The sequence below is a fragment of the Cetorhinus maximus genome, chromosome 23, assembly GCF_964194155.1.
Source record: "Cetorhinus maximus chromosome 23, sCetMax3.hap1.1, whole genome shotgun sequence".
Lineage (NCBI taxonomy): Eukaryota > Metazoa > Chordata > Chondrichthyes > Lamniformes > Cetorhinidae > Cetorhinus > Cetorhinus maximus.
In genome coordinates this window covers 34794673-34808000 of record NC_135901.1, presented here as the reverse complement: position 1 = coordinate 34808000, position 13328 = coordinate 34794673, and the positions used below count along the sequence as shown (strand labels likewise).

Here is a 13328-nt window from a genome sequence, read left to right as displayed (position 1 = left end):
TGTGTGCGGCTGCATCAAGCGGTGCGTAGACCCTCAGTACGCAAACACCAAGTGTCACTACGTGCTGAGGTTCTACCTGTCCCCGGTGTTGCGAAGGATGGGTCTGGCCACGCTGCCGCGGAACGTTCCAAGTAGTTGGACCGTGCCGTACCACCTGTCCCTGGTGGAAAAATTTATGCAGAAAAACACCTTTGACCACAAGTCCATCAGGCAGTGGTCAGCACGTAACGTCCTAGAGGCCCTGAGGGAAAAGGAGAGGGTGGACCCTGTGGGATGGTTCCCCGAGCAGACTGTCAAAGTCATTTGGCAGAATGCCTCATCGCCAGAACTTTCCAACAAGCACCAAGACGTAGCTTGGCTGGTGGTGAGAAAGGCCCTCCCCGTCAGATCCTTCCTACACGCCAGGAGGCTCACCCCCTCTGCACGTTGCCCTCGAGGTGGCTGTGGTGGGGAAGAGACCGTTGTTCACCTCCTTGTGGATTGTGCCTTTGCAAAGAAAGTCTGGAGAGAGATGCAGTGGTTGCTGTCGAGGTTCATCCCGAGCAGTTCTGTGACACAGGACTCTGTGCTCTACGGGCTGTTCCCAGGGACACACACCGAGACAAACATCAACTGCAGCTGGAGGATCATCAACTCGGTGAAAGACGCGCTTTGGTCTGCCCGAAACTTGTTGGTCTTCCAGCACAAAGAGTTGTCCCCGACCGATTGTTGCGGACTGGCACAATCCAAAGTCCAGGACTACGTGCTGAGGGACGCACTAAAGCTTGGGGCAGCTGCCGCAAAGGCGCAATGGGGAAGGGTCGCTGTCTAAGACCTTTCTACCACAGCGCACCGAGAGACTGGGAACTGTTTAGAGCCCCTCGGGCTGTACAGATCAAAATGAAAGGCTGTAAATGAATGTAATATTGTTTGTACTGATGCACCTGGTGATACATTTTGTAAAAGTTTAACCTGGATTGTACCCTTGTAATGTTGTTTTTGAAATGGTTTTGAATGTGATTGAAGATATTTTATGAATAAAGTATATTTTTACAAAAAAAAAACTGAGTTCTTCTCCACCGATGCTGCCAGACCTGCTGAGTTTTTCCAGGTAATTCTGTTTTTGTTTTGCGAATAAGTTCACTTGATTGTAAAAATTAGAACAACAGAATGCTTCTGAAAGGTGAGAAATTTATAAGTTCAGAGAGACCTGGTTATGCTCGTACAAGGAACGTAGAAAGTTAGCATGCAGGGGCAGCAAGAAATTAGGAAGGTCAATGGCATGTTGGCCTTTATTACAAGGGGATTGGAGAGCAAGAATAAAGAAGTCTTGTAACAGGGTTTTGGTGAGGCTGCATCTAGAATCCATTGTGCTGTTTTCATCTCCACATTTATAAAAGGAAGTACTGGCAGTGGAGAAGGTGCAGGCAGGGAAGGTTTACTAAATTGGTCTCTGGAACGAGGTGGCTGTCCTGAAAGGCTGAATAAATTGGGCTTTTATTCTCTGAAGTTTAGAAGAATGAATGACAATCTAATTGAAACCTGTAAAATTCTGAGAGGGCTTGATAGGGTGGACACAGAGAGATTGTTTCCCCAGGTCGTGGAATCTAAAACACTGGAGCACTGTCAAATCAAATGGAATAATTCACCTGGGTATAGTTCAATGGAATAGTTCAAACTGCTATACTTGCAAATTCTAGTGAAAGTCAGGAAAGTTGCAGTAGGTGGGACCAGTAAACAGGGATTTCTCTTGGTGATGTTTCTGTCCTTGCGTCTGTATTTAGAAGAAACTGAATTTGATAGTCTGGCCACTCTCCAAGACTCCAGAACCAGGCAGGGTTAGATCGGCAAAGATCTTCAGACACCCCATTGATATTTTGATAAGATCACCTGAAAGGCCAAGAGTAGCTTGCATAGGTTCGCACATGCATGATATTGGGATACAGCGTGAGTGTGCAGATGTGATATGATCCATGTGGTGTAATTAACATGTGGAAATGCATGGTGACCCTGTACTGAAGAACAGGTCTCAGCTACTTGACAACAGAACAACATGAAGTGATTATTGTGGAAAATTAAATGAGACATTTTAAATCATCAAGACATTAACACACACTCCATAGTGTAACTAATTATAAAACAATCAGCATTGAATTAAACACACTCATATCTATCAGAGGGAATGAAGTTAAATTGAAGGGGGAAATAGAATCTGGATTTAGAAAATATCCACAAGGTGGATGCAGGTGAACAAAGCTGGAGAATCTTAAAAGTCCGTGCATGAACTTTTGTTTGAACCAGATGTATTTACAACATGCTAATAATTTAGAATTGTGAGAGATGATTGGCAGGTGGGGAGCATGAATCTAAGTCAATAGTTATCACATTTTAGTGGAAAAGTTTTGACATTTACTCTTGGTGGCAGCTCAAGTGTTTGTGTGGCTGATTCTGATCATTCTAGTAGCTTTAGTGTGTTATCTATGGTTTGTCATCAAGAAATTAGGAAAACAAGCTCGTAGCTTAGAAATAGTGAGGTTAGTCAGAAATCAGTTGTGAGAAGTCAGTAAGGATTTTCCCTTCTCAAGCCGGGGAGATCTGTGAGAAATCACTGTCTAATAACCTTATAAAATCTGCAGAAATGTATTGAATATTGTAGGAATAGCTCTCTCCCTCTTGCTAAGGAATAAATATTCCTGGGTTGACAAACATATCCCAATGCTACCTCATAGGGATGGACTCGGTAGTTAGGGAACGGAATTTGTAGTGGTGACTGAAGACAATGGCTTTGGTCTTCCCAATTCTTAAAAGGAGCAAATTTCAGCTCATCCAGTACTGGATCTGGGATAAGCAGTTTGATAATTTAGTAACAGTGGAGGAATGGAGTGGGATGGTGGTGAGGTAGAGCTGGGCTTTGTCAGTTTACATGTGAAAACTAACACGATGTGTTTTGGATGATGTCACCTCATGACTGCACTTGTGTTGAATAAGGTCCCTTGATGGCCTGAACCCAGTCCCACAGTGAAAACATCTGAACGCTCTCTCGTCAGTGTGAACACGTTGATGGGACATCAGAGTTTTACAGCACGGAAAGAGGACCTTCGGCCCATCGTATCCACTCTGGTCATCAAGCCCTGATCTACTCTCATCCCATTTTCAGCACTTGGCCCGTAGCCCTGTAAGCTGTGGTGTTTCAAGTGTTCATCTAAACAGTTCTTCAATGTTGTGAAGGTTCCTGCCTCTTTCACACCCTCAGGCAATGAGTTCCAGACTCCAACCATCCTCTCAGTGAAAGAAGTGTTCCTCAAATCCCCTTTAAAACTCCTGCCCCTTCCCTTAAAACTATGCCTTCTGGTTATTGACCCCTCCACTAAGGGGAAACGTTTATTCCTATCTATGCCCCACACAATTTGGTACACCTCTATCAGGAACCCTCCTCAGTCTTCTCTACTGTAAGGAAAACAACCCCAGCCTATCGAGTCTCTCTTCACAACTGAAACTCTACAGCCCAGACAACATCCTGGTGAATCTCCTCTGTACCCCCTCCAGTGCAATCACATCCTTCTTATAGTGTGGCGACCAGAACTGCACAGTATTCCAAATGTGGCCGAACTAACGTATTATAAAGCTGCATCATAACCTCCCTACTCTTTTATTCAATGCCTCGGTTAATAAAGGCAAGTATCCCATTTGCCTACTTAATCACCTTATCTACCTGTCCTGCTGCCTTCAAGGGTCTATGGACATGCACACCAAGGTCCCTCTGATCCTCTGTAGTTCCTAGGGTCCTACCATTCATTGTGTATTCGCTTGCCTTGTTAGTCCTCCCAAAACACATCATCTCATACTTTTTGGGATTAAATTCCATTTGCCACTGTTCTGCCTATCTGACCAGCCCATCTATATCGTCCTGTAGTCTAAGGTTTTCCTCCTCGCTATTTACCACCACCAATTTTTGTGCCATCTGTGAACTTAATGATCATATCTCCTACATTCATGTCTAGATCATTAATATACACTACAAACAGCAAGAGACCCAACACCGAACCCTGCACTACACCACTGGACACAGACTTCCAGTCACAAAAACCGCCTTTGACCATTACCCTCTGCCTCCTGACACTGAGCCAATATTGGATCCAATTTTCCAAATTGCCCTGGATTCCATGGACTCTTAACTTCTTGACCTGTCTCCCATGCGAGACCTTGTCAAAATCCTTACAGAAGTCCATGTAAACTACAGCAATTGAACTACCCTCATCTACACACCAAGTCACCTCCTCGAAAAATTCAAATTTATTAAACATGATCTCTCCCTGACAAAGCCATGCTATCCTTGATTAATTCTTGCCTCTCCAAGTGGGGATTAATTCTTTCCCTCAGAATGTTTTCCAAAGGTTTCCCTACGACTGATGTTAGACTCACTGGCTGATAGTTCCCTGGTTTATCCCTACCACCCTTCTTGAATAATGATACCACATTAGCTGTCCTCCAGTCCTCTGGCACCTCTCCTCTGGCCAGAGAGGATTTGAAAATTAATGTCAGGGCCCCTGCAATCTCCTCCCTTGCCTCCCACAGCACCTGGGATACATCTCATCTGGGCTTAGGGATTAATCCACTTTTAAGGCCCAATAAATACCTCCTCCCTCTCAATGCTAAGTTGTTCAAGTATATCACAGTCCCCCTCCCTGATTTCTATATCTACATCGTCCTTCTGTATAGTTAATACAGATGCAAAGTACTCATTTAAAACCTCACCTACATCTTCCAGCTCCTCACACAGATTGCCACTTTGGTCCCTTATGGGACCTACGTTTTCCCCTGGTTATCCTCTTGTCCCGAATATACTTACAAAATGCCTTTGGATTTTAACTTATTTTACCCAGCGGTATTTTTCATGCCCCCTCTTTGCTCTCCTAATTCCTTTTTTTTTAAGCAGCCTCCTGCACTTTCTATACTCCTCAAGGGCTCCTGCTGTTTTGAGCCCTCTGTATCTACCATAAGCTTCCTTTTTTTTTCCTTATCTAATCCTCTAAATTCCTCAACATCCAGGTTTATCTGAACTTGTTGGTCTCACCTTTCACCTTTACAGAAACATGTTGGCCCTGCACTCTCTCTATTTCCCTTTTGAATGACTCCTACTGCTCTGATGTAGATTTTATTACAAGTAGCTGCTCCCAATCCACTTTGGCCAGATCCTGTCTTATCATATTAAAATTGGCCTTCCCCCAATTCAGAACCTTTATTTCGGGTCTATCTTTGTCCTTTTTCATGACTACCTTAAATCGAACTGAGTTATGGTCACTATCACTGAAATGCTCCCCGACTGACACTTCTACCACTTGCCCAGCTTTGTTCCCTAAAAGTAGGCCCAGCACCGCCCCCTCTCTTGTAGGACTTTCTATGTGCTGGCTTAAAAAGCTCTGCTGGATACATTTTAACAATTCAGCCCCCTCTAAGCCTTTCACACTTTGTCTATCCCAGTTAATATTGGGGAAGTTGAAATCCCCTACTATTAGTACCCTATTATTTTTACACTTCTCTGAGATTTGCCTACATATCTGGCCTTCTATCTCTCCCTGACTGTTTGGGGGCCTATAGTAGACTCTCAATAATGTTATTGCCCACTTATTGTTTTTAAGTTCTACCCACATGGCCTCATTTAAGAAACCTTCTAAGATACCATCCCCCCTTACTGCAGTAATTGATTCCTTGATCAATATTGTGACACCACCATTTTTTTAAAACCCCCACCTGCACCCCCTCCTCTTTCGCCTGAAGATTCTATACCTCTGAATATTGAGCTGCCAGTCCTGCCCCTCCCTTGACCATGTCTCTGTGATAGCAATGATATCATATCCCCATGAGTTAATCAACATCCTCAACTCATCTGCCTTACTTGCAACACTCCTTGCATTAAAATAAATGCCATCCAGTATTGCTGTGTTCCCTTGTTCCTTAACTTGACGATGTACACTCTACCTTCCAGACTGACTTGTTTTTTTCTTATATACCTATCTGTACAAAAACCTCCTATTATACCTCAACTCGGTATCCCACCCTGGTGCCAAATTAGTTTATACCCCACCAACAGCTCTAGCAAACCTCCCCGCTAAGTTCCCCACACCTTTTAAAGCACTTCTCACATCCTGGTCCTTCAAAAGGTCTCTCGCCATTGTGAATGGTGTCCCAGCAGGTGGGATGATGTGCTGAACCTCTTACCACACTGAGCAACTGAATGGCCTCTCCCCAGTGTGAATTCACTGTGTTTCAGGTCAGTCTGGGACAGAAATTGAGGTGAGACGAACATTTCTCTGGGTTTGAGTTTGCTGTGTGTAAATCCTCCCCTTCTAACCCCCTGTAAAAGGAGTTTCCAAACACTCTGTGTAAACTGGGCTCCGGGAGTTTCTAATCCGGGTTTGGAGTTCGACACCGGGAGTTTGTGAACCTTTCCCAGTCCAGCCTCCGGCTCCATTCCTCTCCTGCACTCGCCCCTTTCTCAGACTCTCGCTGGACTTTCAACCCGACCACCTTCATCCTGATCCCGCACTGCGGTTGCTCCACTCCCGCCCGGCTCCGCCCCTCATTCATTCCGATTGGCTGGAGGACCAGCGGCTCCCACTCAGTCCTCCAGCTCCGCCCCCTCTTTCTATTGGTCCGGAGCTGCCCACAATCAGTGTGAGTTGGAGCATGCGCAGCCCGTGGAGACAGACAGGGAGGGAGCACGAACGAGCGGATTCAAAAAGAGCGAGTGCGGATCCAGTGCCGAAAATAAACCCGTGAATAGACATAGGGCCGGCGGGTGAGTTTGGAAACTTCATAAACTCACGGTGATGGCCCCAAACCCTCAATAAGGAGCCATCAGTCCCGCGTTTCCTCGGATTTGTGTGAGAAAGGCCCGAGTTAACGGCCGCCATCTTTATAGGGTCAATGTAGTGAGGGGCGCATGCGTGGCCGCCATCTTTATAGGGGCAATGTAGTGAGGGGCGCATGCGCGATCTCTGTCGCTTTCGGAGTAACAGAGAGAGTGAGAGAAGGAAGGAAGGAAACCCTGGGAGGTTTGGAGAAACCACCTTCATAATCACTCATTAAATCTCCACACAGTGAGTTTTGGACACAAGGTTAACATCTGCTATTCTGTATGCTCGGTCAGGGTGTTTCAGATTAATGATCTCTCACGAATAATGACAAGTGAATGATCAAACATATTGTTATCCAGTTGTACAAATTTGTTAAAAATATACGGAAGAGGAGGGAGAGTGTGTGGGATGGGGATTTGCAGCTTTGTGGGAACAAGAGAGGAAGAAATGTTCCACAAAAACTAGAATTGTGTGTTCTGAATTTCTATCCTGTACCGACAGTGATGACTTTTGTAAACTCCTTTTACAGGGTACTGGAAGGGGAGGATTTGCAGACGGGAAACTCAAACCAAACATCACACCAAGATCTGACAGAGTCACTCAATTCATCAGGACCTGAATATCATCGGCCTTTGACTATGGAAGGAGAAATGTTTTTCAGTTCTGTCTGTGGGAAAAGATTTCAAACATCAGTGTGAGTGGGAAAGCACCGAGACACACACACACCCGAGTGAGAGTGTTCCAGTGAACTGACTGTGGAAAGAGCTTTAACCAGTTACACAGCCTGAAATAACATTGCACCATTCACAGTGGGGAGAAACTGTACACGTGTTCTCTGTGTGGACGAGGCTTCAACTGACCATCCAATCTGGAGAGACACAGGGATACCAGCACCATGGAGAAACCGTGGAAATGTGAGGAATGTGGGAATGGATTCAATTACCCATCTCAGCTACAAAAGCATCAGCGCAGTCACACTGGGGAGAGGCCGTTCACCTGCTCCGAGTGTGGTAAGGGTTTCACTCAGTCAGCCAACCTGCGAGCACACCAGCGTATTCACACTGGAGAGAGACCATTCACCTGCTCTGAGTGTGGGAAGGGATTCACTCAGTCATTTGACTTGCTAAGACACCAGCGAGTGCACAGTGGGGAGAGGCCGTTCACCTGCTCCGAGTGTGGGAAGGGATTCAGTCAGTTATCCAGCCTGCTTATGCACCAGCTTTGTCACACTGGAGAGAGGCCGTTCACCTGCTCCGAGTGTAGGAAGAGATTCACTAGGTCATCCCACCTGCAAACGCACCAGCGAATTCACACTGGAGAGACACCGTTCACCTGCTCCGAGTGTGGGAAGGGATTCACTCAGTCATCCGACCTGTGGAGACATCAACGAGTTCACACTGGGGAGAGGCTATTCACTTGCTCCGAGTGTGGGAAGGGATGCACTCAGTCATCTGACCTGCTGATACACCAGCGGATTCACACTGGGGAGAGACCGTTCACCTGTCCTGTATGTGGCAAAGGATTCACTGCGTCCTCTGCACTGCTGAAGCACCAGCGAATTCACACTGAGGAGAGGCCGTTCAGCTGTACTTCCTGTGGATCGAGATTCAGGTCTTCAGCCCAGTTCAAAGCACACCAGCGAGTTCACACTGGGGAGAGACCATTCACCTGCTCTGAGTGTGGGAAAAAATTCACTCACTCATCCCAACTGCAGAGACACCAGCGAGTTCATAGGTGACTGTAGGGGTTGGATTCTGCTGTTATTGCTGCTGTTAATCACACCTAGGACTAAACCCTGTTCATTCTGATAGTTGGGGTTTGTTTCTGCTGATGTTAATAATCCCTGTAACTGGGCTGAAGTTTAATATTCTGGATCTATAGCTGATTGTGTTCTTGGGGCTGCAGTGGACCAGGAGGCTCCACAATCCCCATCCTCAATAATGGAGGAGCCCAGCACATCAGCATGAAGCATCAGCAATAATCAGCCAGAAATACCTAGTCAATGATCCATCTCAGCCTCCTCCAGTGGTCCCCAGGATCACAGATGCCAGTCTTCAGCCAATTCGATTCACTCCACGTGATATCGAGAATCGATTGAAGGCACTAGATACTGCAAAGGCTGTGGGCCCTGACAATGTTCTGCAATTGTACTGAAGATTTGTGCTCCATGCTGTGCCCCTAGCCAAGCTGCTCCAGTACAGCTACAACACAGGCATCTACCCATCAATGTGGAAAATTGCCCAGCTATGTCCTGCACACAAAAGCAGGGTCAGTCCAACCAGGCCAATTACCATCCCATCAGTTTACTCTCGATCATCAGTAAAGTGATGAAAGGGGTCATCAACAGTGCTATCAAGTGACAATTGCTTAGCAATAACCTGCTCATTGATTCCCAGTTGGGTTCCGCCAGGGCCACTCAGCTCCTGACATCATTACAGCCTTGATTCAAACATGGACAAAAGAGCTGAACTCCTGAGGTGAGGTGAGAGTGACGACCCTTAACATCAAGGCAGCATTTGATCAAGTATGGCATCAAGGAGCCCTGGCAAAACTGGAATCAATGGGAATTGGGGGGAAACTCTCCGCTGGTTGGAGTCATACTGCGCACAAAGGAAGATGATTGTGGTTGTTGGAGGTCAATCATCTCAGTTCCATGACATCACTGCAGGGGTTCCTCAGGGTAGTATCCTAGGCCCCACCATATTCAGCTGCTTCATCATAAGGTCAGAAGTAGGGATGTTCGCTGACGATTGCACAATGGTCAGTACCATTGGTGACTGCTCAGATACTGAAGCAGTCCATGTCCAAATGCAGCAAGCCATGGACAATATCCAGTCTTGGGCTGACAAGTGGCAAATAACATTCGTGCCACTCAAGTGCCAGACAATGACAAATTCCAACAAGAGAGAATCTAACCATCGTCCCTTGACATTCAATGGCATTACCATCGCTAAATCCTGTACTATCAACATTCTTGGGGTTACCATTGACCAGAAACTGAACTGGACTAGCCATACAAATATTGTGGCTACAAGAGCTGGTCAGAGACTAGCAATCCTGCAATGAGTACTCACCTCCTGACTCCGCAAAGTCTGTCCACCATCTACAAAGTACAAATCAGGAATGTGATGGAGTACTCCCCACTTGCCTGGATGAGTGCAGCTCCAACAACACTCAAGAAGCTTGACACCATTTAGGACAAAGCAGCCAGCTTGATTGGCACCTCTTCCACAAACATTCACTCCCCCTACCACCGACGAACAGTGGCATCAGTATGTACCATCTACAAGATGCACTGAAGAAACTCAGCAAGACTCCTTAGCAGCACCTTCCAAACCCATGATGACTACCATCTGGACGGACAAAGGCAGCAGATACATGAGAACACCACCACCTGGAAGTTCCCTTCCAAGCCACTCACCATCTTGACTTGGAAATATATCGTTGTTCCTTCTCTGTCACTGGATCAAAATCCTGGTGCTCCCTCCACCCCAACAGACTGTGGGTCTACACCACAGGAACTGAAGCGGTTCATGAAGACAGCTCACCACCACCTTCTCAAGGGCATTTAGGGATGGGCAATAAATGCTAGCCTTGGCAGTGACACCCACATCCTATAAATAAATTCATGTATACATATATAATATATACACACACAAAGTGACAAGAGGTCTAAGGAGAGACAAATACCAGAATGAAATTATGTCACCAACTTGTCTCAGTTTTCGTTCCATTTCCGACTGGAAATTTGGGGAGGGCTGACAAATGAACAGAAATAAGAGAACATGTGTGTGTTTGGATGGTTGTCCCTCTAGTAAAACGATAATTAGTTCTGTCAGCACTCGGTTAAAGTTAGAAACAACGAGAAGCTTAGTCGGTCGGATTCAAGCCTTCGTGGGGAGAACCCAGTGGATTTCTAATCCATCACCTTAAACACGACTACAGACCTTGCAAGTATATTAATATTATTTGTATGAAATCATAGAATGGTTACAGCAGGGAAAGAGGGCCGTCTGCTCGTCCTGTCCCTGAAATTACCCAATCTTTTCCCCGAACACTGTAATTTGTACTGTCTATCTTCGTTCTTCCTCCCAAACTAGGAATGAAAGAGTGAGAATGAAAGAAAAAGAGAAGTGATGGGTTTTATAGATCCCAGGGGAAAGAGACTCCAGGTTCAGTTCATTGTGACAGTTCACACAGCAACAAGAAAACAACATTCCCTGATGAGGGCCAAACCCGGGTGGCAGGAGTGGGAGCGCTGAATAATAGCATGTTTAGTTCAAACACAGAAGACTTGTTTAGCCAATAACAGCATCGAGTGTGTTGGACATGAACATGAAGTGAACAGTGAGGTGAAATAGTGCCACAAGCTGCGGATGTACAACTTCCAATTTCCAAAACTCACCAACCTCATCAGTGCGGCTCGTCTGAAACTTTCAAAGCAAATATTGATCCTTTATAAGGTGCCGTTCCCAGACTTTACACAGTCCTCCAGGTGTGATCTAACCAGGGCTTTGTATAGCTGTGGCAAACCTTTCCCTCTTTTCTATAGCAGCCTCTGTAACAGGTTGTTCAGCAAGGGGAATTAGATTGTACATATCGACTGAGAAAAATGAGGAGAAGCTTGATCAGAATAAACTTCATTTAAAAATTTAAATTGAAATCAAAAGCTAAGGTACTTTTTTTTGGTTCGAAATGGTATAATAATCCCCAGTGCAACTCTTCGTGTCATTGGATCAAGGAAACACTGCAGAATTTAGCAGACTGTTCCTGCTCACCTTTCAATATTATTTTTCTTAACTCAAGAGCTTTCAAGAATGAATTGGACAATTGAGAGGGAGAAAATCAGGGTTATGGAGAGAAGGAAACCAGGACTAATTAGAAAGCTCCCTGCAAAATGCTTAGACATAGAAATGACTGGTGGAAGGGCCTGTTCTTGTGCTGTGACTTTTGATGATGACATTGTTGATCAGTCTGTCTCCAGCATTCCTAATGAGAACAGCCGAATTCCATTTCTTCAAAACTAAGACCCAAAGTGCTGCTGCATGACGTCACCGTTTAACATTCTAGCCAGGTGCTTTTGCAGTATTAGGCTACAAGAAACACCCAGAAATAGCTGTTAATCAGCAAATGGAAGGGAGGGAGGACCTGCAGAAAATCACAATCACTCGGGAAATGGTACTGATAAAATTGTTTGGAGCTGCGGGCTGACAAGTCCCCGGGTCCGATAGACTTCATCCTAGGGTTTTAAAAGAATTGGCTAGTAAAATAGTTGATGAGTTGGTTTTAATTTTCTAAAATTCTGTAGATTCAGAGAAGGTTCCATGAGATTGGAAAATAATGAATGTAATTCTTTTACTCAAAAAGGGAGGGGGACAGGAAGCAGGAAACTACAGGCCAGTTAGCTTAAAATCTGTCATGGGGAAAATGTTAGACTCTATTCTTGATGATGCTTTAGCAGGACACTGAGAAAAATTCAAGGTAATCAGGCAGAGTCATCATGGTTTTGTTAAAGGCAAATCATGTTTAACCAATTTGCTACAGTTCTTTGAAGTAACATGTGCTGTATATCATGGGGAACTCGAGGGGCTGAGTGGCCTACTCTTGATCTTAATTTGTATGTAATTTGTGTTAGAGATATTAAAAAGGCTCAATACATGTGTTCTGTACTTAGATTTCCAGAATGCATTTGATAAGGTGCCACATCAAAGGTTCTTGCAGAAAGTAAAAGTTCATGGTGTAGGGAGTAACATATTGGCATGTATATTAGATTGGCTAGCTAACAGGAAACAAAGAGTAGGCATAAATATGCCATTTTCTGTCTGGCAGGGTGTGATGAGTGGTGTGTCACAGGGATCAGTGCTGGGCCTCAACTTTTTACAATATATACAAACGACGTGTATGAAGGGACCAAAGATATGTTTGCTAAATTTGCTGATGACACAAAGATAGGTAGGAAAGCAAGTTGTGAAGAGGACATAAGGAGGCTGAAAAGGGATATAGATAGGGTAAAGTGAGTGGGCAAATATCTAGCAAATGGCAGAGAATGTGGGGAAATGTGAAATGGTCCATTTTTGTAGGAAGAATAAGAAGCTTCTTATCCAAATGGTGAGAGATTGCAGAACTCTGAGATGTCGAGGATCTGGGTGTCCTAGTGCCTGAATTGCAAAATGTTAGTGTGCAGGTACAAGTGGTTAGAAATGCTAATAGAGTGTTATTGTTTATTGTAAGGGGAGTTGAATATAAGCAGGGAGATTATACTTCAGTTATACATGGCATTGGTGAGATCACATTGGGAGTACTGTGTACAGTATTGGTCTCCTTATTTAAGGAAGGATGTAAATGCATTTTGGAAGCAGTTCAGAGAAGGTTCACTGGACTAATATCTGGAATGATCGGGTTGTTTTATGAGGAAATGTTGGAAAGGTCAGGCTTGTATCTGCTGGAGTTTAGAAAAGTAAGAGGTGACTTGATTGAAACATATAAGATCCT

At 44.9% G+C, this 13328-nt stretch overlaps 1 protein-coding gene across 1 annotated transcript in view; it reads left to right on the top strand.

Moving 5' to 3' along the window:
* The window catches only part of LOC144697491 (uncharacterized), a 1380819-nt gene that overhangs the window by 124284 nt on the left and 1243207 nt on the right, over positions 1-13328 (top strand). The gene's annotated exons all lie outside the window — the stretch shown is intronic.